Consider the following 27,079-nt stretch of genomic DNA (forward strand, 5'->3'; position numbering starts at 1 on the left):
TGTGTTTTGTGTCCTCGTCCGTTGGATTCACCATTACCCACTTTTTCTGATTTTGCTGGTGATCCCCTGCAGCCGTCATGGTTCCGGACCTAGGACCCCTCTCGTTTGTCTCTTGTCTACATCCCCAAATCCGTCTTGTCTTCAATCAGCTTCGAAAAACGCAAGAAAAAATCCTACGTCACACTTCCAATCATGATTTTCTTAATACCCTCAGATCTATGAAACTCATCCCTAAAGGATTGTTGATTAGTAACCACATCAATACCACAAGTGGACTTTGTTCTGACCTGGTTGATGAAGCTTTTCTTTCTACATCCAGCAAGCTTCTCGATATTCTCATTATAGATTCTCTCAATGCTGTTCAACAACAGTCTACTGAATTTTTATCTCTCTGTCGTGTTTTATCTTCTCTGGTTAACCCCGGTATCTTTTCAGCCATCCTTATGAAACTCAAAGAAATGGGCTCTAAACTACAACTCGAGCTCCTAACTCAGAAATGTCGCAAACTCCATGATAACATCAGCATTGCACACTCATCCACTGGTGCTCACCACTATATCGACGAGTCTAACCGTCCTACTATGATTAGTGGTGACAAATCTAATGTGCAAGGTTCCATCCTTAATGCCATCAATAACAACGTTCACCAGGATTGTAGACCTATTCACAGACCCACACCGGCACCAACTAGAACTCATAAACGGCGTTGGGTGAAACGAGCTTATCGGCATCGTGCCAAAATAGCCCCTATCACTGATAACAAGAGTGTTGTCAACCTGTCCTCCCACAGTCTTAACGAACATGAAGTCTCTGTTCTATCCCGTGGGCTTAAATTTTGTCCAACAAGTACCTCTCTAGATGATCTTGAGCTTCGAACAGACTTGGATAATTTGCCCGTCGACTTCGTCTTAAAGTTCACTTTCACAGAGACGATGAGGAGAACACTAACACCACTCCTACGACCAATGAAAGTCTGCTTAATCATCCCCTCTTGAAACGGGAAAGTATTTTCACACCCAATGCTGGTCAAGATCCTTTTCTTGATGCTTATATCACTGAAGTGAAGGCTGACATTATCCAAGGGATAAAGCCTAAAACATATCGGAACATCTCGCGTGATGAGAATAAGGCTCTGCATGATATCAAAAATAATCGGAGTATTGTTATCAAGGAGGCTGATAAAGGTTCTGCTGTAGTCATCCAAGACAGGGAAAGTTATGTTCATGAGTGTTTGAGACAACTCAACAACTCTGATCACTACCAAAAGCTTGATCATGACCCCACCACTAAATTTAGCAAGCGTGTATGTAAAGGTCTTAACAAAGCCTTGAAGTGGACCTAATAGATCATGATCACAAGGTTGCTCTCACTCCCAAACGTCCCAAACCAGGTAGATTTTACACACTGCCTAAGATTCACAAGCATTTTGACACTATACCACCTGGCCGTCCTATAGTTAGTGCCAATGGCAGCGTCACAGAAAGGGTTTCTCTTTCATTGACCACCATCTCAAACCACATGTCTCATCCTTGCCATCTTATGTTCAGGATGACATGGACTTCCTACGCAAGATACAGGCTGTTAATGCACAAGGGCCCCTTGCGCCTAACACCATGCTTTGCACTATGGATGTTTCAGCCCTCTACACTAATATCCCGGCACAAGAGGGTATAGATGCATGCCGTTCTTTTCTTGAACCCGCATATTCTTCTGACCAACTTGATGCTTTTTGTGACCTCATGGATATTGTTCTTACTTGCAATAATTTCACATTTGACGGCACAAACTACAAGCAGATATTTGGGACCAGTATGGGTACGAAAATGGCGCCCTCTATGGCTTGCCTTTTCATGGGCCGTCTAGAAGAACGTCTGCTCTCCTCTACATCCAAGAAACCCCTCATGTGGATGAGATATATCGATGATATTTTCTTTCTTTGGACACATGATCCGGATGAACTTTAGCACTTTGTAACCTTGTGCAATTCTTTCCATCCTACTATTAAGTTTACCTCTGAATCCTCTATCAAGGAAATACCCTTCTTGGATGTACTGGTATCCATCAGAGATGATACTCTCCATACGGACCTGTACTCTAAACCCACTGACTCACACCAGTTTCTTCACTGGACTTCCTGTCATCCCAAGCATACCAAGTCAAGTCTTCCGTACAGCTTGGCTTTCCGGTTGAATCGTATCTGCTCCTCTCCCGAGACGCTTCAGAAGAGAAAAGATGAACTTGAAGGCTTTCTTAAGGCCAGAGGTTATCCTGGCTCTGTTATCAACAGGCAAATCAGCAAAGCTCTAGAGATTCCTAGATCTGACGCTCTAGTGCCTCGTACGCCAGACTCTGATAATCCAGAACGCATTCCTCTGGTCATCACTTACCATCCATCGCTTCCTAAACTTTCTCAGATACTTCACAAACACTTGCGTATCTTGCATTCTTCTGATAGATGTAAGAAGGCTATTCCCAACCTACCCATGGTCGCTTATCGCAGAAGTACTAACATCAAGGACATGATTGTACGTTCATCCCTGCCTCCAGACCAACCTCCTCCTAGAGGCTCTATTGCATGTGGATCTTGTAAGTCATGTGAACATGACCTCCACCCGGGCCTACCTGTCAAACATACTAAGGAAGGATCGTCTTCACTAGTTCTTCCACAGGTGAAAGCCATGACATCCACAAACACATCAGTTGTCAGAGTGAGAATGTGATCTATCTCATCACTTGTGCTAATTGCCAAGTTCAGTATGTGGGAGAGACTGGTCGTAGCCTGTCAACCAGACTGGGTGAGCATTGCGCCGATGCTCGCCTTAACAGAAATACACCAGTAGCCAAACATTTCAACCTCCCAGGACATTCTGCTAGTCACATATCTGTCATGGGTATTGACAAACCCCCAAAGACTGACACGTTCATGCGAAAGAAACTTGAGAAAGACTGGATCTCTAAACTTAAGACAACCCAACCACTTGGCTTAAATGTTAAAGATTAACGTGCCAGTGTATCCTTATTTGGCCTATGGATCTTACTTGCGTCAACACATGTATTTGACATACATGTACATGTAGGCCTACATGTTTGATGGGTCAACTCACATGTGGCTTTCACACCACTGTAGGCCTCCCTCCTTGCTTGCTTGTATAGACCTTTTATCACTACCTATTTTGGCATATTTCATGTCAATTTGTTACGGTATTTCACTGTTCTTTGGTTTTAGTGATTTGTTGGCTTTCTACTGTCATCTAAAGGTCTTTACATGCACTGTGAATTGGTTTTATCATGCACGGTCCACATGAGCTCATATGCATTTACTTTATCTGTTTTTCTACTTCCAAACCTACCCCCCCCTTTTTCTGCATGCATACTGCCATTTTATTATATATGTGACCTTCCTCAACTTGTGTTTTGATTAAGCAATTATTGGCTTTTCACTTTTCTTAACACATGTATTATGCAGGCCTACATGTATAATATTTATTGCACCACGCATATCTTTTCTAATTACTTTCTCATTTACTACTGGATCTACATGTATTGTACATGCTTGATGTGTCAATTCACATTTGGCATTCTCACTGTAGGCCTCCTTGCTTGCCTATGTTTTTCCATCTTTTAGTAGACCTTGTATCACTACCTATTCTAGCATATTTCATGCTAATTTGTAACGGTATTTTACTGTGCTTTGGTTTTAGTGATTTTTGGCTTTACCACTTCACTGCAGGCCTATCCACATGAACTGCAGTTACTTTTTTTTCTCCCCCCCACCCCCTCTTTCTGTATGCATACTACACTCTAATATTTGAGACTTTCCTCAACTTGTGTTTTATTCAGCAATTTTTGCTGTATTTTTTTCTCTCTTTTTTAACATTATATGTATTTAAAATAATTGTTTTGTAATATGCATGACTCTTCTCTTTTAAATTTGAGTGACATTGGCCCACTTATCTCCCTCTATTCATTCTCTTCCTCTTCTATTGACTACGGCCCCTCTTGACATCTACTTCCTGTCAATTAGGACAATACCCTATTGTCCTGTGGTCGTGCTTATTTACATAATGCTTTCCAGTTTCTCACTGTAGTAAACTGTGCTTCATTGAAGTAAGACATGCTTATTTTGCTCTGAGCTTATCTTGTTTGCTACTGAGTTCTATTTGAACTTGCCTTCAGTTTTGACTTGAATTTGTTTTTAAATTACAGCATGTAGTTTTTGTTGTTTGCTTTTATATTTTGTTGTCTGTCCCTGAAGAAGAGCAGTTTATCTGCTCGAAACGTCGGTTGTTTTTTCCGTTTAGTGTTTGACTGCTATGTACACAGTGATTTTCATCACTTCCAGTGTACTGTTTTCCTGACACTTTTGTGGGCTCTGGAATTGGCAATTTTTGGCCATCGAACTTTGCTTATTTTGTGCCTACTCTGGATGTTTGGTTTAGCGTGTCTGTTTATATGCACAGTGATTTTCATCACATGTTCTAGTGCAGTTTTGTATTACCATTGATTCTTGTTGTTTTTGCAGGTTTAGCACTTTTGTGAGCCTTGAACTGGTAATTTTGGCTATCGAACTTTGCTTACTTCCTATGCCTACATTTGCTGGTTTTGCCCCCCCCCCTGCATATTGTCTAGTCTGTATTTTACTTGTTTCCCCACATCAAGTTGGTGTACCTTGCTCGTTTTCCTTTCTCTAAAAATCTCAGTTCAATAAATAATGGTTAAAATGAAAGCCAATATTGGGGGCCTAATTATCGTATCATTATAATAGGTCTGGCACCAATGCAAGCATTTGTTTCGGTGTCACAAGTTCATAGTCAAATATGCTGACGCTATTTTTTACAAATCGCCTGGAATTGCATATTTAGGTTTCAGCGATTGCTGAAAAAAGATAGGTATGTTTGTGAAAAGCGTTTCCGCTTGGAATGTAGATGGCTATTGTGGAGCTTAATGTCCGTGATTTTAATTTATAAGCTCTTTCATTGACAATTTGTAACGTCTTTTGCACAGCATGCGGGTCGCCTGCTTGAATCCCGATATTTTAAAAATTATGTTGTTTTTTAACCAAACAACCAGCTAAAAGAGTTCTCTAAACTGTCCTTTAACCGCAGATAACATTAGATTAACTGTGCTATCGGTAGAATTTAAACGAGAACCAAAGTCATGTAAATATGGACTATTGCGGAATATGGCGTTTTAGTAAAAAGTTGCATTTTTGCCAGTGCTTTTACTGTTCTTGCTATGAAGAACATTATGAACTTACCTCCAACGTAGAACATAGTTGGCAAATATATTCCGGTTCAACTATGACTTATTCCAGATCCTTGATCTTTGCTATTGGCAAACTTATGAGCATATTTGTATTTTGTAAAATGGCGAAAATATTGCAAAATTGACCACTCCACCAGTCATACGTTAACACCTAGTTACAACGTGTCAATATGTTGTCCTTTCCGCTTCTGACAGAATGCACTGAGCGTATTGGAATTCTGATTCTTTCCCATTTTATATTGATTGATTTAAAACAATTGATTCGAACCAACGTCCTTGATCCTACTGTAATGTCTGTGGTAATGTGTTCAGAAGTTTTTGGATCTTGACAGGCGGCGAGTGGCATGATAGAGCCGGCAACTTGTGAAACCGCCCGGCCGTATGGTATTTTCCATATACTCGGTTAGTTTTGTGGGGTTCATTATCGAACCCCAACGGTTTTATCATGTATTTATATTATTTATTAACATAGGCCTATTTGTTTGTGATATTTCAAGCGTTTTAAAATTTCAAAATAATCCCATTCAATTACACGGTTGACGATGGAAATTTACTGAATTTAGAGAATGCACGGCGACCACCACCTGGATCTTGATCAATTTTGCAACAGCTGTGCTCAGTCTGGCGTAGGCCCTATAATAAGCGTCTCTTTGTTATTTACATTAGATAAATGAATGGGGAAAAAAGAGAGTTTATTATCGTGAGTTATACCGTAGGTTTGTTGGTTTAGGAATATCGCTATGTACAGCTCCAAGATATAGTATAGTGCGTTTTATTTTTTAATTTATCCCATTATTTTGGCTGCAACTGGACATAAACCATTTGTTACAGTTATTACTTATATTATTTCTTCATTTTTGGTAAACCGAAATAATAAACTATAAAACCATTAACTGATGGAATATATTTTCTATAAGGCGCGTGAAAGTCGATTCCGAGTTTATCGTCCACCGACCGCGGCACTTTTTGAAACCAAAAATACCCACGAAAAAAAAAAAAAAATGCCTAATAAATAATTCATTATTTCCAAAGTATCAGTGTTTTCACCAGTTTTAGCAATTGGAAACATATATTTTCGTTTGTAAAACATATATTCATAACTTGGATGCAAAACCAGGCTCTTTTCTAACTTTTCTAGTCCTTACCCATATAAAAAACATGTTTATAAATCAAATGTATGAGTTTGGCTTTAAATCAACACGCATTTTAGGTCAATAATGAAATCTGATGAAAAAACAAGTCCCGCTGCCTTCAAATTTCAAGCCGTAACAGTATCAGAAATGTTGGATGATACCAGGCAGCTGTTATCACCCACCTCTCCCCCATAAACCCCGGGCCATAAACACAACACACGCCCCTCACATCCACACACCTCGCTCTGCTTTCACTTTGCAATGGAGCTTATAACTCCCCATTAAGAACTCACGAAATCATTTTGTATTCTTACATGTCAAAACTAAGCATAAGCATGCCATTATCTTGCTATTCGGGGGAGCACTTCAATTATATGAGAATGATGCCTACTAATCTCAAAAGACTACTAGTATTCGGCAACATCATTAGTGATATATATCATTAATAAAAGTTGTAATTGAAACAATAAAAGCGTCTGAATTAGGATGACGATAGAGCCCATGGAAAAAAAGTGTGTGTGGGGGTGGGGAGAGGGGTACGGTGGTGGATGGCAAACCATGTGTTCTGGGTGATAGCGAATGGGGGGTCTTAATTTATGGGTTATTCAGAACCACTTTTTAGGTAAGTTACACAGCTGAAGTTGTGATAGTATTGAGATACAACAATATCATGGTATAAACAAGAATATGTTACTTTGGTAAAAATTTGTCTCTACCCTTAATGTACGATCTTTTTAAATTTTTAGATTTTTCTTTTTTACTTCCAAAATGATAATATGCAATCATTATGAAAGTTCCCAATACATTTGGGTGCGAAAAACATTGGGAATTTGCAAAGAAACAACATCATAAACTTCACCTCTATCTCTCGAAATATCTCGCACCTTTTGGATTAGGACGCCGAGTGCGGCCTCAGAGTTAGTCTCCTACGCGGCCAGTTTGGTTACGCTCCCTCCACATGTGGAGGGAGCGTAACAAAACTGACTGCGTAGAAGACTACGATTTGCGACCGATCTGACATAGTATCATAATCTGAAAATTATAATAATATGTCGGACCAACAGAAAATCATCTCGTTTTACTATAAATAGGGCGAATTTGACAGTTTGTTCATAGATTCAAGTTGGAACATGTGTAAGTATTACAAATATGCCAAAAAATCGGTTTTGAAAAAAATAAAGGTATATTCTGAAAAAAGCTTGCTACCAGTTTTAAGATTCTATCATAATGCAGTTTGGTTTTTTTAATTCAGGTGTGATTAAGACAAGTGCGCATTGGCCACACGCCTTGTCACATCAGCTTGCTATAGGATATGTGTATTGATGAGAAAACCTTACTTGCCAAGTTTTAATTTTTTCCAAAAAGTGTTTTTGATTTATGCAACTTTTTGTCATCTCAAAATCCCATTGAATTACTACAGGGAAGGGCCTTTGGCACTTTGCCAATTTCTCAAAATAGCCACATTTTTTAAAACAAAGATTTTATTAAAACTGATTTTTCTCTCCTTTATAGCAGTTGTATATAAAAGTTTTAAGTTTCATTTTGCTGCCAATATATCACAGAATAATACAAACCAAGTTTATTTTCTAACTTAGTGTTACTTAAGTATATATTTAAAAGGAATGTTGGTATTAGAGAATAACGATAGAATTTTTATTTGCCTATCCTCTCCGTGTGATAGATGACAGGCAGGTCCAATATTTTGATTAGTGGATGCCGGCGCAGCCGGTATCCACTACGATAAAAATATTGGACCTGCCTGTCGTCTATCATAGGTAGAGGATAGGCAAAATAAAAATTCCTATCGTTTATTCTCATTCTTAGTCAGTTAAATATTATTTTAATAACTGTAAACAAATTTTTTAAAGCAAAAACTAAGTTACCGTCATAAAAACTCCCCTCAATATAAAATGAACGAAACTTGTTTACAACTTCACGTATTCTGTTGCGCGTATTGCTAGCGCGTTCGCGTATTTCGCACTAGTCTACGCATCCAGCGCGATACATACGCGCACATCTACACGCGTGTTCCGCATTATCAAGACGCATGATGACGTGGGGTCGTCTACGGCCTGATAGACGGCACCCAAAATCATGCGATTGTCCAATCAGAAATGTGTCTACGAACTAGACCATTCCCACTGACTAAGAATTTTTTATGATTTTTTGATTTTTTTTTAGAAACACTAAATTACCTAATTTCTAGGATTTTTTAGCCAAACACTAAATTACCTAAATTTTAGGATTTTTTAGCCATAAAGAAAAACATAAGAATTGTTTCAATTCTTATAAGACTCTTAAAAGGGCATTTCGTGATCCACAGCCTCATCCCCCACTTTTCTCAAAAAAAGTTGAGATTTTTATATCACTGGAAACCTCTGGCTACATAATGTTTATGTGCAAAATATTTCTTTCAGATTAATTCGTTTTGCAAAGATATCGTGAAATTTGAATTTCGTTCTGGTGCACCAGAACGAAATTACAACGCATTGTCTTTGGAGCAGTGTAATATACATAATCATGCATAACTCGCGAACGCAAAATCGGAATCAACTGAAATTTTGGGAATAGGTTTTTTTCGTGGATATCTAATGAAAAATGACATAAATAGAGGATGCTAGGATCACGAAATACTCCTTTAAAATCGGTGGGGAAAATACTTTTCTTTGTTATGTTAAAGATTTAAATGAATAGACCGGGTTGATCTCACACAAGGGTGTTGTATCCGAGGCAGCTACCTTAAGATACTATCATAGTACAGTATCTTCACAAGTGCGGCTCGTCAAACTCAGCTTGCTACCAGTTTTAGATTCTATCATAGTGCAGAATAACTCCAGGTGTGATTAAGACAAGTACGGCTCGTCACATCAGCTTATCGGTCAAAGATTCCGCCATAGGACAATATCAATATTTAGATTTTGACCCAAAGTCTGAATACAGTTTTAGCACAATTCATTGACAACACATCAAAGACACGTCTTACCCACACTCATATCCCTAAAAACATCCTACGTAAATTATAATTTGATTTATTATTTCTTTTTTAAACTTTTGCATCTCTTAACAGTTTTATCTGTTTAGTTGTTTCTATTGTTTTCATATAAGAATATTAAAATATTAAAATATCAATCTACTATAAAGATTAAGCTAGATTGTTAAGCTGTCGCCCTTAAGGTAAAGTGAAACTCAATAAATGAATATAACCCTTTTCATGAATAATTCTAGCAGCATATATCCCCACATCGCTGTGGTCACCAGTCAAATCAAAGCTCCATCAGAGAGCATGCGCATTTTGAAAGTGCGCAATATCATACTATTCAGGATTTTGCTCACTATTTGAATACGAGATGTGTATTCGGATCAACTAACAATCATAACAGTGTTTGAAACCGTTGTGTGTAGGTACACTATATCAGCGCTGCTTCGTTCTCTAATGGGATATCACTTGAGTTTGACAGCGACAGGGATTTTATTACCAAAACCAGTTGTTCAATATTTATGAATTAACTTATGATGTTACGTTGTTTTTGTGTACTTCAGATATTTGCTAATTTTGGATCGGATCACGTGTGGTGAAATCCATTCAAGAACTACAATATTGGAATTTTAGTGACGGGTAAGTGTTATTTGTATAGTTTTGTGAAATATTTTGTTCGAGGTGAATCTCGTAAATTACCCGAATGGTCCATTTTGCACATTCGTTTTGAAATTGAGCCTACATTACATTCACAAGACGTGTGCTCAGCCATGAAAAAGGTGATTGTTTCAAATCTGGTATCATTGTAAAGAAGAATAAAGTAGCTGTCAATTGGTATAAAAATATCACAAATAATCTGAGATATAGAAGCCTGAAAAAACACTTTTCGCTACCGTTTTCTTCCTTTTTGTAAAAATTAATCTGTTCATATAAATAAAAATAAATAAACAAGCAAAACAAAAACACAATGATAATTTATTAATTTACCTTCCTTTTAGAGGAATTCCTAAAACAAAATAAATATTTCTACTGCTTTGTGTGATCACTAATTAATCATATGCGCTTTGCGAGTGTATCATTGTAATTCATGTTTCTGTGCGTCAGTGTGTGCGTTTGCTTAATGTACGCATTTGTTTTTAATGTGTATGCAAAGATCCTTTTACCCTGTACCCTTTGTACTTGAAACTTGTAGAAAGCAATTTCGATTTTTATTTCAGTTTGTTACATAACCGCAGAATATCTGGTTTGCAATTACCTTGATCAAAGTATAGAAAAGAAGGTTTTAAATTTCGAAATACAATATTCATTAGCAGAGAAGTCGAGCGTGATTTATTTAGCCAAATAATCCTAGATTTATTTCCCTGTGCAAAAAATATAGACCATCGAAATATTTCCACTGAGATTACAAAGGAATATACACTTGTGTGATGTAATACACATCTATTCATACACAGAAACAGACGGGAGGGAGGAGAGGAATTGGAAGAGGGAAGTGAAGGAAGGGGAGAGGATAGCTTAAGATTGGAGTGGAATAGTGTGTATGGGAGCGAATATATCGAGTGCAGGGGGAGGCGAGGGGGGAAGGAGATATTAGGGAGAGGAGGAGAGGGAATAGGGGAAGAGGAGGTAATATAAGTGGGAGAGAGTGGAGCATAGGTAAGAGGTAGGGGTTGTGCTTTCTTGGGACAATAAATTCATAATCAAATCATCTCCATTTATTCCACTTTTTTACCATATGTCACCAGTTTAGCTTCAATATGCCAAAAAGCGCTCTTCCTCATTGGGTAAAAACCAATCGCTGTCGCTCAGCGATGTAGTATAAATTCAGTTTTAAATGTTATGATTGCAGACAAGTTTTGTCCCTCTTTTTATATAATTCCCTGATTTTTGTTTCTGAACAAAAGAGAAACGAAAACTCATAATTTGAATATGATCAGTTTGCGGCCTTCGTTTTCGATAATGACAAACAAGAAATACAATAATATGAAAGATGATTAAGTGCCATGGATCAATAAATAGATAAATAGATGGAATATAGTTGGTTTACATTACAAACAAATTGCCTTTATATGCAGAAATACATTCTATTACGGCTAAACTTAGATCATCGACGAAATTTGAAATCCCGAGTGAGATGGATTTGTTCATTAATCGAAGCGATATATTTAAATGTTAAAAATCTTTGCTCGTACAAAAATAATGCATGAACTACTATTCATTCCATTTCTTAATATAATTGCGTATTTTTTCATGATATATGAGAATTACGCAAGATCAGGCAATGAATAAATGCATTTGAACAAGATGAGTCTATATAATTCAAAGAATTGGATCTCGCAAACTATTCCTACATAATATTGGTTTCGAATATTTATTACGGCCAACAACACAAATTCAGAGAATTTTGATGAAGATGTACAGTCGTAAGCAAAAGTTATGAAAGTGAAAAATATTAGAATGGCTTTTAACCAAAGAGGAAAAAGCCAAATTACAGAATATAACAAATAAAAAACTTGATGAATTGTGCTTGTCACGTAGTAATGTGTATGTATTCATACATAAATATATATTCTAAAATCCTTGAATACCGAGAACGAGGATGAACAGTTCCGAAAGAAAAACAGTAATATAGAACTGATTATGCACTTTGAATATGTATATAGGTTAATAATAGTAAGCAAACGCATTCACATAATGCTGTAGAATAGTATGAAACATTTCGTCGGTCGCAACACAGTCATAGTGGCGTACGTGAAGGACAAAATACGTCTCCGAGCAGAACGTTTTTGAAGAATATGCTACTAGTAACGAAGTCGATACTCCTCCACTGTTATCTCTAAGTGGCCCGATTCCATTTCAAATTGTAGTATAAGGTTCAAACTATTAAACGGTGTCTTTAATAGTTAACAAGGAATTATAGGATAATAGCTAGCTATAAACCTATACGCCACTATGTGAAACGGAAAATTTGGAAAATCGCTCTACGCCACTATGTGTTGCGACCGACGATTTAAATAGTATGAGCTTCTGAATGTCTCATGTGAAAAGGAGAATGGTAATAGCAACATAGAAGTGAAAAATGAATTCAGTCAATTCCTGAAGATATTTATCAGGACTGTTCATGGTAAACTGTTATTTGTAATTTCATACAACTAGACCAAATATTTCCACTTCCTTTATCGATGCTATTGTTGCAGTGGTGACGATCTGTGTACAGCTGATGATTTCTGCTGCTTAACCAGAATTGCCAGAGGTTTTTTTCTTCAGTTACCATATCGTCAACGACATGACTCAAGTTGTATTGCCCTTCTTGCCTCTGTTCATGGTTTTCCCCTGCTTTCTAATGGTGATCGGCTCCTTGATCCATCGCTTATATCACTCACTTTGCCAACGATTCCAGCCTCCTCCCAATTAATGACGTGATTGTTGTCTACTACATGGTCGGTAATGACCGATTTGTTATTTGTGATTTGGGACTTTCTGGTGGCTATAGTTTTGGTGGCTCAACTGGCAACTCTGTTGCTAAACAGCAGAAATCAGCAGCTGTACACAGATCGTCACCACTGCAACAATAGCATCGATAAAGGAAACTGTGAGTTTCCGAAACGTCTGCAAGAAAGTGGCAATATTTCGACTAGTTGTATGAAATTACAAATAACAGTTGAATTAAGCCAATGTACAATTCAATACAACTATTTTTAACACGTGACTTAGAGTCCTGCAAAGTAAAAATAACAGGGACTATTAAAAACCGAAAATACGTATAAACTATTCTGAAAGAAACACGCATCGCGTGAACATTATTTTGATCGGTTTATTTATCGATTGATTGATTGACTGACTGATTGATAGATTGATTGATTGATTGATTGATTGATTGATCCATTGATTGACTGATTTATTTATTTATTGATTGATTGATTGATTGACTGAGTGATTGATTGATTGATTGATTGATTAATTGATTGATTGATTGATTTGATTGATTGATTGATTGATTGATTGATTGATTGATTGATTGATTGAGTGATTGATTGATTGATTGATTGATTGATTGATTGATTGATTGATTGATTGATTGATTGATTGAGTGATTGATTGATTGAGTGATATTTTTGTCTGTACGGGACTTCTATTTATTTGGCATCGCGTATTCAATTAGTGTTGATTTATTCCTTCAAGCAATAGCTTGTTTTAATTTTAATTTTCAATCTTAGTGTATTTCTATTCTGAATGTTATTTCTGTTACTCACAACCTTCCTCTGGTATTCAGCGGTGGAGATGTACCATAGCCATCTCTTAACTGCCCCGTAACACGTATTGCTAGAGGCTTACAACTCGAACCCTAAATATTGAAATATTTAAACTTGACACACTAGAGCACTCCATCAATGGAATAATGCCTAACCGCAATTTTTGACTTTTCAAATATACAAGGGGAAGAAAATAATAACCCAAATGTTTTCATATTCGCCCTTGTGTATGTGACGTCAACATCGACCGTTGCCAGGTCAACTGGTTCACCCTATGTATGTTCTGAACCACGATCTAAATTATCACAAAACAAAGCCAATAGGTTGTTAACAAGTGTGCAAATCAATTAGTCTGACGAATTCATACTACTTTTTAACTTACAGCAACCAAATATCTTATTGTCATTTCAATACAAAGACACATTACTGTTCTACCAAAAAATAAAAGGGAAACTTCATTCTATTCATATACCGTGTACGTCCACAAACACAGGGCTGCAGTGACTTTAAATTAGAATGTTTTACTAAAAAAATAATGAAACAATAATACCTTAAGAAACAAAACGATAGTCATAGTCAACGCCGCTAATACTGTGTTATGTGTAATTTAAGGGTATACGAGGTATTGTTGGTCGAAGCAGCCAAACAAATCTATTTTCATTATCTGAATCAATTATATTATTGAAAAATAGCACTTTGGTGTTTTGCAAAAGTTCATTCTACAAATCATATACTTTGAAAACGTGCTTAATTATTTGTTGTTAATGAGTTATGTACGTTTTCCAAAAGTGTTGTTGTTTCAGCCCTCTTTACAACATAACTCAAGAACCACAGCACCTACAAAAGTATATCTGTGATATTTCAATTTTTCTATACGCTCGCTATGAATTGAGCAATGCATTTTTGCTAAAGCTCACTACCATTCGCAAGATGCTGTGAACTACTTTTTTTGCTAAATCGACCAACAATACATCGTATACCCTTAAATCACAGGTTGATCACGTTCTCAAAGATCAATGTTCGCTTGGTTATTTGACACCGTTTCCGTTGGATGAATCTATCGATAAATAAAAAAAAATGGCCTTGCCTTTGAAGGTGCTGTTCGTTGATTCTTAGAACAGCCACAGTTATCACATTACACAGAGGTGTTTTATCACTTAAATCCCATGCAAGTTATACAGCCAAAATTCACTTTTGAATCAGGATAATCATATTTCAAATTTTTATTAAAATACATTCAGGCCTTTGGCTTATTTTACTTATGTTCCGTGTTGTTTTGACAGGAATATCTTGGTAACCATAGATGAATCCTGCCTACCCCTGCAGCATATTATTAGGCAATGTGATATCATATCTGCTTCCATGAAATTGTGAATAAAACTCCCATCGCGTGAATCTAGAGATTAGGGTCAAAACAAAAGATCAAATTTATACGAATATGTGAGTGGTGAACTTGGTAGCTTTATTTTATCATATACCTCGCATGCTACAAAAGTGTTAAGTGAACGGTGTGATGGAGAAACTGATTGTCAAGTCACCGTCTGGCTTGTATAAGCTTGCTAACGATTTAATAGTGTTTTTTATTGTGACATAGTCAAAAGCCTAAAATAACGAAACGCACATTTAATGTTTTTTAGCTCTTTTTTTGATTTTGCCAACACTAACATGATTTAACCATCTTCCTGCTGAGCAACCTCTGTAATTTTTCATCGCAAATTGAGAACTTCAGGCTATGTACCAAAGCATAGCCAAATTGAATTTTCAGTTTAAAGATGTTTCCTAAATATGACAAGAAATGACCCTTTACAACCAAGTTAAAAATTAGATATCTCTTGAAATAATTTTAAAGAGCAAAAAGAAGATTTTACAGTAGTAACCTATATTATTGCATGTGGGCATCAACAACTCCCACTTTGATCATTCATTCTATACCTGGGTATGATGCTGGGGTAGCTAAAATGAGCGTTTATCTGTCCTTTTGGCGCAAATACGCTAAACTAATGTATAGCCCTCACCCTCCCAAGATTTATCTATCTGACATTATAGAACGCTCGTATTGATTCGAACTCATTAGCGAGACTATAATTTTCATATACAGTAAGACAAAGAATTAAGGTACCAGTTTTGTTCACCCCTGTATATCCCAAATAAAGACAAATATGTCAAAATTAAAACAAGCAGCCACTCTTTAGCTCTGATTTAAGACATTTTTTAAGAATTAAAGAAACGGTGATCTAAAAACTAACGAAAAAAACGACAAAAGTTGCACTTCTGTGTTCTAATCAACGAAAGAACGATGCTAGTTTTAACGCGCTAATCAATGGAAGCACGGCGCTAGTTCTCTTGTTCGCGAACGCTTTGTGTACAAATCAATAGGGCAGGCAATGGAGGAAACTGCAGCAATTGAATTTGCATCTTCCTTAGGTTTTTGGATCGTCGTGTCTTTATTTCTTGAACAATTTCAACAAATGAGGTCTTGAATTCGAAAGATGCAGCTATTGGCTGCTGGTTCCAATTATGACATACCTGTCTTTGTTCAGGATATACATGGGTGAACAAAACTGGTATACGGTACCATAATTTTTTTTGGCTTATTGTATTTCAATGACTACGAGATAACGCTAAACAAACTTGGAAACCTTAGACAGCTAGTATTATTGGATTTTAATATGAAATGATCAGTAGTAGATATTGGACAATAGAGAAAAAATACTTTGATTATCTGAATAAACTTCAACAAAGGTACTTTTATTTGAAACCATTAATTCCGGATTTGTGGCCAAATATGAATAGAAATAATATTTTAATTAAAATTTCAAAATGGATCTCATAACTTAACGTAAGAGTTATTTTTAAAATTGCTGGTCCTTATCAACCCCCTTTACCGTCGAAATTTGGCTGTCCAACCTTCACTTGTAGTTTGATAGTTTATTTCATCTGATTGCATCAATAACATAATAGACAAATATAAATAATGATATCAATAACATGAATATATATATATAAAGTGAGAGGGTGGGCCTAATTTGTTTTCGCTAAAATGAACGCAAAAGAGAATACCCCAAGTCATGTATGCGTTATTTGAGCGTTTTGTGCACCAGAAAAAATCATTCCACAGAGTAGCTACAAATCTAAGTTTCCCAAATCCAGTGTATATGTCTGCACTTAAATTGACTTCTCCCGAAAGGAACGCCTGTCCTGAAAGGTTTGGCTAGACATTTAACCTTTCCTTTTTGATGTTATTAAACCAAGAAGTATCGTGAAGTGACAAGTTAAGAGGTTTATTTTTGTCAACATCCATCCTTGTGATCTATAAATGTTTCCTTGTTGATAGTGTAAGAAGGAATGTTTCGATTACGAACCATTCTGTTCATTACTTTCAGTTACTTAAAGGTAGTTGTTGGTCTAAGCAACCTAAAAATCGATTTTCATTATGTAGATCAATATATTATTGAAAATTAACACCTTGATGTTTTGCAAAAGTTCATTCTACAAATCGTATACTTTGCAAACTTGCTGAATGTATTGTTGTTAATGAGTTATGTGCGTTTTACAAAAGTGTTGTTGTTTCAGCCCTCTTTACAACGTAACTCAAGAACCGCAGCACCTATAAAAGTATATTTGTGATATTTTAATTCTTCTACACGCTCGCTATGAATTGAGCAATGCAGATTTTGCCCAAGCTCACTACCATTTGTAAGATGCTATGAACTACCAAATCACAACAGATTAAAATAATTAATAACCTTAAGGCAAACATTACATATCAACAATATCATGCTCTTGTAAAAAAACAAAAGGACAATTACTTTCTTGTTGTCTTACGTTAATTTTACCTATACATTGCCGTACATTTCAGCCCATAATATAATTTATACAATAAGTTAGCAGTTCCTAAATCAACTAAGTTACCAAGTATAACTAAAGACGATGATAAACGGTTACCGTAGCAAACCCCATACGCGTTCCGTGGCGAATTCGACATTCACTTTGGCTATAACTGGCAAACTGCTACCTTAAGGGTGGATGCGGTATTGTTGGCCGAAGGAGCCAAAAATAGATTTTCATTATCTAAATCAATATTATTGAAAAATAACACTTTGATGTTTTGCAAAAGTTCATTCTACAAATCATATACTTCGAAAACTTGCTTGATTTATTGTTAATGAGTTAAGTTATGTACGTTTTACAAAAGTGTTGTTGTTTCAGCCCTCTTACTGAAAAGGATATGAATATAAACATTTAGAAAACAATGATTTTCCTTCGAAACAGCAATAAAAATGAAGTTTAACATTAAAAATGGCCTGGACCGGAACACGATGGAGAATAATCAAAACTGACGCCGATCGAGAATAGGTCAGTGGGCGTAATACTATCCCTGGGAATACTATCCAATCACAAGGGTGTATGAATTGGGAACAATTCTAGGAACATGAAAACGATGTCAAACCTAAATTAAGGGACCGTTCACAAACAATTGTTAGGGGGCTTGAGGCAAAAAAAATTCATCGCAAAATTGTTGCCCTCCCCCCCCCCTTTTTTTTAGATCTCAAAAAATTCAGCCCTCCCCCTTTTTTATATGAAAATTTTGGGTCAACCCCATTGAAAAGCATATAAACTCAATTTTCCTCGGTAAACCTGTGGTCAATTATGTCAGGGCCCCCTTAGGAGGATCAAAACTTTTAAGCCCCCCCATTTTGTATCAGACCCCCAACAAGTGCTTGTGAACGGTCCCTAAGGACCCGGTGCTTAATCTCGCCGATTACCTCAGCGTCGTCTCGCAGCATTTCGATGGCTCTACTGCGTGTTGCAGTTTCAAGCCGCAGCACGCCGATGAATTAATATAGTGTAGCCATATACCTGGTTGCGAATTCGCGAGCAGTTATGTGCATCGAGTTCGCAACATCTTGCCATCTTCTTGCTCTGCGGTTTGCCATTCATTACTCAAAACCTTTATATTAATGTTTATTGTAGTACTTACTTGAGTTTACTCACCGTGAGCAATTTGCGGATCAGTCGATATAATCCGGCAAAGTATATATATCGAAGGTCATAATGATATCATACAAGCATAGAAATGGTATAAAGCACATTGGTTCTGCTTTAAAGGGTTTATAGGTTTTCATTTTTTTCTCTCTATCTTTTATCGGTTTCACCATTGTTTTATATAAATTATATATAGGATATAAATTATATAGCATATATATTTCCCGTAAAAGGTTCTTGACATTATACATTATTTGCAATAATACATGAATTTTAACCATTGCTAGTCTCTGACAACTTCATTTGATGAAATAAGAAAGCGTGCTTTCCTACCAAATTTACCATTTCGGGTCAAATGACGTCCTACCACTCTCTTAATTAATAGCCATAAGTTAGTTAAACCGAAATATCTGTAACTCTTGGCGTAATGTACATGATGCATGAAGAAAGTACAGATGTTTTAAATAAAATTATTACAAATTCATCAGTATACTGGTATAAAGGGCATCATATCAGCCTATAATACTAGCCTCAGAGGACTAGCTAAATATAATTGGAAAGTTGCTACCTCTACTTTCATATCCCACCGGGAGTAAATTTATTTAGATCCTACTTTCAGAAAGCATTTAATTAATATAATATTAACATGATTAATACCAAAACTGGGAATTTGTATTGTTTCATATAATAATACTAATAGCTCGCGATATTGTTGGCAAGTTTCGCAGTTTCGTAATTGAAGTATAATAATTAGTCCGGTGCTTAGTGTCTCCGTTTTACATAATAGGTTTCCTTGTCGTGCCAAAATATATGTGATCAGTGTCAAAACCGTACCAGAAAGGATTGCAAACAACCAAATAATGAAGGAAGCGTGGCAAAACCGTAACATAATGGTATGCTTTGTATCTCCAATATTTCATGACAATTGAAAACCGGCCAAGCAGATAATCTTTTGTTGATTATTATTACCATCTCAAAGATATGTCTCGGATTTTCGTATGAAAATGGCATTACTTGTAAACTTATTACAGTCAGATGAAAATTGGTACAGCAGGCGTATTCACAATCTCTGCATGTTCTCTAAACTATCTCACTAGCTCCAGACACACTTTTTGGCCAAATTTGACTCGGAAAATGTACCAAAACTAGAAATCTCTTCAAATTTACTTGTAGTTTTAAGGCCTTTATATATAATTAATATTGGCGCATGTTTGATTTGATATCGACTCCTTTTCCATTTTTCAGTTGCATCGAGGGTCTGAATTTGAGGGAAAATCAAAACGAAAGTCCAAATCAAGCTATTTCCCAGCAAACACAAAAGGTTCTTAAAACGTTTGTTCAAAATGTTTTATAATAATAACATAAAATGTCCGGTTATATAAAACCATGAATACGTTTTGAAAACGTTATTGTAAAATCTTGTTGGCAAAGAATTTTGCGAAATATTGTGTCAATAGTTTAAAATAACGTTCTGTTAGAATGTTTTGCATCACGTTTTCAAAAATGTATTAGGAATGTAAATCGCTATATACCATTTATAGAACCCCGTATTTAAACTTTTTCGGTAAAACGATGCGTGTGATGTTGGGTTGATCATGTTGATGCATCATTTTTCACACCTTGGTTATTTAGTTATTTTTCAACCAAATATTATTATATATTTCATTAACGAACTCGACTTCCGAGCAGAAATATTTGCATTGGACCTATTCAATATATTCAAAAACAAGATACAGATCCGGGATTCAGATACTGCTTCTGGATCTTGTAAATGTAATATTTAAACAAAATGGCAAACAAATTAAATTTAGCAACCTGATTATAAAATATTCATGAAAATTTATAGGCCTACATTCATTTTATGAATGAGCTCGACTGTAAACATATTCTATAAATAGGCGCTTTTTTTTTCAAAAATAACTGACTCAGCGTCAATAATTATCATGCATATAAATGCATGTTCTTATGGTGAAATAAGAAGGCAACATAATGACAAAAGACACACCTGCCGCGACCCGGGCCTTTTGCATTAAGGATTCCGCGCGGGTCAATATACCACTATAATACGCCACTGCTTTATGAGTGTAGGCCTATATCAATATGACGTTGCTATTTATTATTAAGCCAAAACAAAGAGCTTGTTTCTTTTGCCCAAAGTTTGTGTGTTATGTTCGTTTGTGCTGAGGCTAAATTAAATATCAACACCCGCTTTAATTCTCAGCTGGGTTGTGGGGGAGGGTTAAGAGGGTACCACTTTTCTTGGTTGATTTGTCGGAAAGTGGCCAAAATTACGATATCAGATAAGAAGTTAAATATTCAGAGTTCAAATTTGACATCATTATGATGAAGATTGTTTTAATAATTGGATTTACAGGTGCGGGTGGGATGTGTGGAGTGTTTGGTTGGGGTGTGAACCTCGTGTTTGGGCTTGCGGATGTGGATTTGTTCATAATTCTAATTTTTATAATTCCAATGTTGTTGCTTCTTATGTAATGGTTTGTTCTTATTACTTGATATACTCAATTTTGTTGTGATTTATATGTTTTTATTTTATTTGCTTGTGTATACTCATTATGTCTGTAAAATACTATGTAGGGTACATGATCGGGCTGGGTAAATATGTTATAACAAATAAATTGATAGATTCAGCAACTATATTGTATTATTCTTTAAATTTTTTCGGGCTTGCATCGTTAATTTCCGATCCTCGCATATATATTTATATATTGATAGTGTCTCGCATTGTCTTACGCCCTGCTAGAAGCATATATATATATAGGTCGTCTCCTTCTTCATTATTATTTAATTTGAATACATGTAGTCTAAAATTAAAAGAAAACAATATATGCTGGCTACTGGGGCTGGCTAATGTGAAGTTTTGTTGAACAAATTACTTTCAATATATTATCATGCAAACGTCATCATGGTAAATAGCATTTGCTTCAAACTACAGCCATTTTGACTAACCTACCATAGGAGTAAAGTATGCACATAATTTTAAAATGTGTAAAAATGTTGGGTTTGCAGCAGAGATCGAGTTAATGTTATTAAGTAAACATTGGCCTCATTCATCAACGCACTCAAGGATACTAATTTGTTAGGGTATTGTTGTCAAGTGTTATAAGCCGGTTGCGAGAAATGTAGGAGTTGGGCCGATCAAGCCGATGAACGGGTGACTGAACATGGCTTTTCATCGAGCAGACACACATTTTGTTAGTGCATATCGCAACAGTATTTTATTTCTCAGCATAGGCGCATCGGCTTGGGTCTGCGTCTTGGGTTGCGGGCACGCCGCAGACTTCATCGTCGAGATTAAGCACCCGGGCCTAAGTAGATACAAGATTTATTTTTCACCGAATTATTTTATGTACTGAGTATTCTTGAACTGAACTGACAATTCATGAATGATAGAATCTAACAAATTTAATTTAGCTCCGCGAAGCGAAAAATAAGCTACGCTTAGCAGCTCCGAGCATGTAATACACGGTGCTCCTTTGAAAGAGGGAATTAAGTTACAACAATGGCATTTTGAGTGTTCTAGCATGATAAAAGGCGTTTATTATAATGAGATACCGAGATAAAAAGACAACATCACGTCTGACGTCAGGGTAAAGGCGCACCATGGTTGGTTGCCGACCTTCGAAGTACAGCATTTTCTGTCTAGTTGTCAGAATTTCAGACGCGAACTAGTCTTTTTTATTTCTGTCATTATAATATCGTAGAAGCGAACATTCCTGTTGTATATAGAACTATGCGGGTGCGGGCTGGTATTTTACCAGAGTGAGGGAATGAGCGCCCTCTGCCTCCCTAGCTCAGTTGCTGAACATGCCAGCTTTAGGGCGGAGGAAACCATCAGGTTCAACGGCCCAGTATGTTCAAATGTCTTGGCCATTTGTTTTTGCTACTGTAACGATGTAGACAGTACAGCCAGCGACAAAATCATGATGAGATATTGCTCTGTTCTTTCTCCTTCTCATATTATGGTGTTCATGGCATTTGTTAGGTTAGGTTTAATACCAGGTCTTTCAAGAGCACTTGTGAGTTATGTTCCGGCCGGACTTTGTCCTTAAACTGCTGGAGAACAGTGCGGTAAGATCGGGTGCTGTTTTTTTGGTAGGGCTAGTTTAGTTCCAAGGTACCTTGTCATGAACATCAAAACCCCATCTTCATTTTCTTGAGTATTCTAAGGGGTAGTGATTCTCTTCATATTGGAGTAGCCTATCCCAATGGCTCTAAATCTTCATCATGGGCCAAAGAGCGGAAGAGGAAGATTTACTTCTCAACGGTCATTAGGCTGGTGTTGAACATGTCATCATTGGTCAACCTTCCAACACTGGCCAACATGTTCCAGATCAGGGGCGAACTACTACATATTGGTCGATCTCGGCTGCTGTGTGTCCAGAAATAAGCTGAAACAGGGCTGATCACCCGTAAAGCTGCTGGGACTGGACCAAAATAATTCCCAGCTAAATTCATGATTACGAAAACTACAAGCAAATCTTCGAAAATACCGAGGGTAGATGAGCGGCAGTCTACTGTTGACTTTATGACGGACCAGCGGGAACTCTGCACACCATCACGAACTGTTGGCCCTGATTATTGTCGCCTGTCTACCTTCAAACCTCTTGTAATATCTACCTATAATGTCCGTACTGTAAATCAACAAGGGAAAATGTATCAGCTATTCATGGGCTGTGCTGATGCAGGTATTGACATTGCCGGAATTCAAGAACATCGTCTCATTACACCAAGCCCAACCGATGAACTTTGGTCAGATGAAAGGAACTGGGTTTTATTATTCAGTACCAAGCAAAGGCACGGAGGAGTTGGTCTGGTCATGTCCAAGCACATTCACAGATGTCTTAAGAGTGTTGAAGCTGTTTCCGAGAGGATACTATTTGTAACATTCCATGGCAACCCTCAGCTCAGCATCACTGTTGTATATGCACCCACTGAGTGCGCAACATCTTCTGACAAGGAGGAATTCTATGCATCTCTATCTGACCACCTGGATGGTATGAAAAGGCACAACATCCATCTCATCCTCGGCGATTTTAATGCCAGAATAGGAACAGACAGTCATCTTTCCCATCCTTGGGTCATTGGTCCACCACATTACTACCATGATTCAACAAATGACAATGGTGAGCGTCTGGTCAACACCTGCCAGGAGTACAATCTCAGACCGGCCCAGATGAGATTCCCGCAACCCAGGAACCGTCTCTGGACTTGGACCCATCCAGCTGAATCAACCCATGCACAGTTAGATCACATACTAATAAACAGCAAGTGGGTAAATTATCTCCGCAACTGTCGAGCATACAACTCAGTAGAAGTGGACTCCGATCATCGTATTGTGAGCATCCGTCTAGCTGCCAGTCTGCGAACTAGCAAAGGAAAACCTTGTAAGAAACCAAAATTCAACTGGAAGAAGTTGCAAGATCCTGTTACAAAGGAGGAATTTCAGCTGGAGCTATCAAACAGATTTCAGGTCTTGAGCATGGATGACACCACACCCATCTCTAATAGGTATGAGACCTTCGAAACAGCGGTCCGTGAAGTTGCTGAGAAAGTTATTGGAAAGCAAGAGCCATGCGGACTACCAAGCTGGGTATCAGATGCAACCATCAGACTTAAACTTGAAAGGGATGAGGCCAAAAAGCGGTACTCCATTTCAAAGTCTCGTCAATCTAGAGAAAGATGGAGGAACTTGAACACCAGCCTTAACAACTCTTATAAATCTGATGAGCTTGCTACCCTCAATAAGCAGATGGAAGACCTGAAGCTGGCCGACGAGATGGGGAATTATACCACCACCTGGAAAATTATACACTCGCTTTCTGGAAAGAACTCAAGGAAAGGGGTGAAAGTCAAAAGGAGAGATGGATCAGCTCCAACCAGTGACCATGAACTGCTTGAGCAATGGAAGGAATATTTTAGCTCACTCTTTAACAACGACAGTGGCACAGCAGCTTCAGAACTTCCTGCACCAGCTGTTGAAGATCTTCCTATCATCACTGAGCCCCCAACTCGTGAAGAAGTTGTCAAAGCAATAGCAGCCATGAAGACCAACAAGGCAGCAGGATTGGACTGTGCTATAACTGCAGAAGCACTTCAGGGAGGAGGGGAGAGCATGATTGATATGATTCTCGAATTCTGTATGGAAGTATTCTCAACGCTGACACCGCCACGTCAATGGGTTACGAATGTAATCATTCCTCTACCAAAGAAAGGTGACCTCTCTTTCATGACAAACTACCGTGGTATTTCGCTTATGTCCATTGCCGCAAAAGTGTACAACAAGATCCTTCTGAACAGGATCCGACCCCACATTGATCCTTTACTGAGAAGCAACCAGGCTGGCTTTAGATCGGGTCGCAGCTGTGCTCAGCAAATACACATTTTGAGGAGGATCATGGAAGGCTTCAAGGAGTACCAACTTCCCTTAACAGTCACTTTTGTGGACTTCAAAAAAGCCTTTGACTCCATCAACAGGTCCGTTATGTTTTCAGTGCTGCGGCATTATGGAATACCAATGGTTGTGGTCAATGCCATCCAGGTGCTCTACAAAGACTCCAATAGTGCAGTTATGGTAGATGGCAGTATCTCAGAGCCTTTCCAAGTAACAACTGGAGTGCTTCAGGGTGATTTGTTGGCACCATTCATGTTCATTATCCTGGTAGACTACCTTCTGATGAAATCAACTTCTGGAATTGACGCTGGAATTGTTACCTACCCACGTCGGTCAAGCAGGTATCCCGCCAAGATGCTGAATGACCTGGATTTTGCTGATGATATTGCCCTGCTGGAATCTTCCATAGACCGGGCCCAGTCACAGCTTACTAGGACTGCAACTGCAGCAGCAGATCTAGGCCTTGTCATCAGCGCACCTAAGACAGAATATATGACTGCAAACTGTAACGCCCAACCAGCACTTGAAGTCTATAGTAGTACCATCAACCATGTCACAGACTTCAAGTATTTGGGTTCCAAGATGGGCTCTAGTGTTGGAAACCTAAAAAGAAGAAAAGCACTAGCCTGGGCAGCTTCCTGGAAACTGGAACGCCTTTGGAGAAGCCCGTCCCTGCCAATCGAAACAAAAAATCAAGCTGTTTCAGACAACGTGTGTTACTGTCTTTCTGTACGGGTGCGAGTCATGGGTAATTACCAAGGACATGGAAAACAAGATCAATGCATTTGCAACATCTTGCTACAGAGTCATGTTAAACATCAAGCGTGTGGATCGGATTCCAAATGAAACCATCTACAACCTGACCAACACCACTCCACTGGTTGCCAGAGTCAAGATTCATCAACTCAAATTTCTCGGCCATATACTGCGTCTTGAAGATGGCGAGCCTGTGAAAGAATATGCGCTTTATATTCCACCACATGGGGAGAGGAAACCGGGACGGCCGCGCACACTGTACTTACAGTATGTCCAGCACCTCCTGGGAGATACTGAAGGGATGCTGCAGCCAAACAAAATTGTTTCGCTTGCCCAAGATCGCATTAGTTGGAGAAAGCTTGTAGTCGCCTGCTCCGCAGCCGACTGATGATGATGATAGAACTATTTAACTTGCACCCAGTGCATATTAATAAACAGTAATAAAATTAAAACACATTAAAGTGTGTTATTTATTTAACCAAAAAAACAATTTGCAACACCAAGACAAGTAAGGGGGGACCCCCAAAAAAGCGCTTGTTATATCGTGATAAATTAGTCAATTAATAATGTTATGATTAAATTGTACTTCAAAGTCACCGTTATGAACAATTATATATTTCCTCAGATTATTGAAAATTTCCTAATAGGCAAATTAGTTCTTATAGTTCCAGGCATTTTTTGCTATTTTGGGGTAATTACTCAATACTGCTTTTAACAATAATACAGCAAATTAACCGCTGAGTTGGCACTTTTGAAAAATTCAATCAGCCGACTCCAAGGTACAACTCAATGGTTATCGCTTACAGATAAAATTATCCACTTATCGGTTTTGCAGACTAATGTACATCTGTCTTTTTGTCAAATCAAAATAAGTGTGCCCTGGAGGTAAAGTGTATCTGCAACTTGTGAACACAGCTTATCAATGTTTATTTTTACAAGAACACACCGACTTTTGTCTAATTATTAAGTAACTTGGTAAATTCTAAGTCAAATTGGTTTGGCGTCCATCGCCGCCGTTTCATGCATTCTTACATTCTTCATTCATTCCTTTCGTTATCTCATTCCCCCATTATTTTGTTCTTTCTGCTTTTATTTAATGCTCTAATATCGACACAATTGTAGTATTTTTCTACTTTCATCATTTCATCCGTATGCCGCATTTTTAAGTTGTAACCAAGTATGTATAAAACTGTGATCTAATGGAGCCGATAATTTTTATTACATATTTCATTAACTACTTCTTTAGAAATTGTCCCTTATTCTTCCAACTATACTTCCTTATTTCCATTTTTTGTTT

The 27,079-nt window shown here is 37.4% G+C and overlaps 1 protein-coding gene across 1 annotated transcript in view; it reads left to right on the forward strand.

Annotated features, from left to right (window-relative positions):
- Positions 1-27,079, forward strand: part of LOC140140029 (uncharacterized) — a 169,679-nt gene that overhangs the window by 28,501 nt on the left and 114,099 nt on the right. Inside the window, exon 2 of the mRNA XM_072161840.1 lies at positions 9,939-10,014. The gene's annotated coding sequence lies outside the window, so the exon portion shown is untranslated. The remainder of the gene's footprint in view (positions 1-9,938; positions 10,015-27,079) is intronic.

This window comes from Amphiura filiformis, chromosome 18 (genome assembly GCF_039555335.1).
Source record: "Amphiura filiformis chromosome 18, Afil_fr2py, whole genome shotgun sequence".
Lineage (NCBI taxonomy): Eukaryota > Metazoa > Echinodermata > Ophiuroidea > Amphilepidida > Amphiuridae > Amphiura > Amphiura filiformis.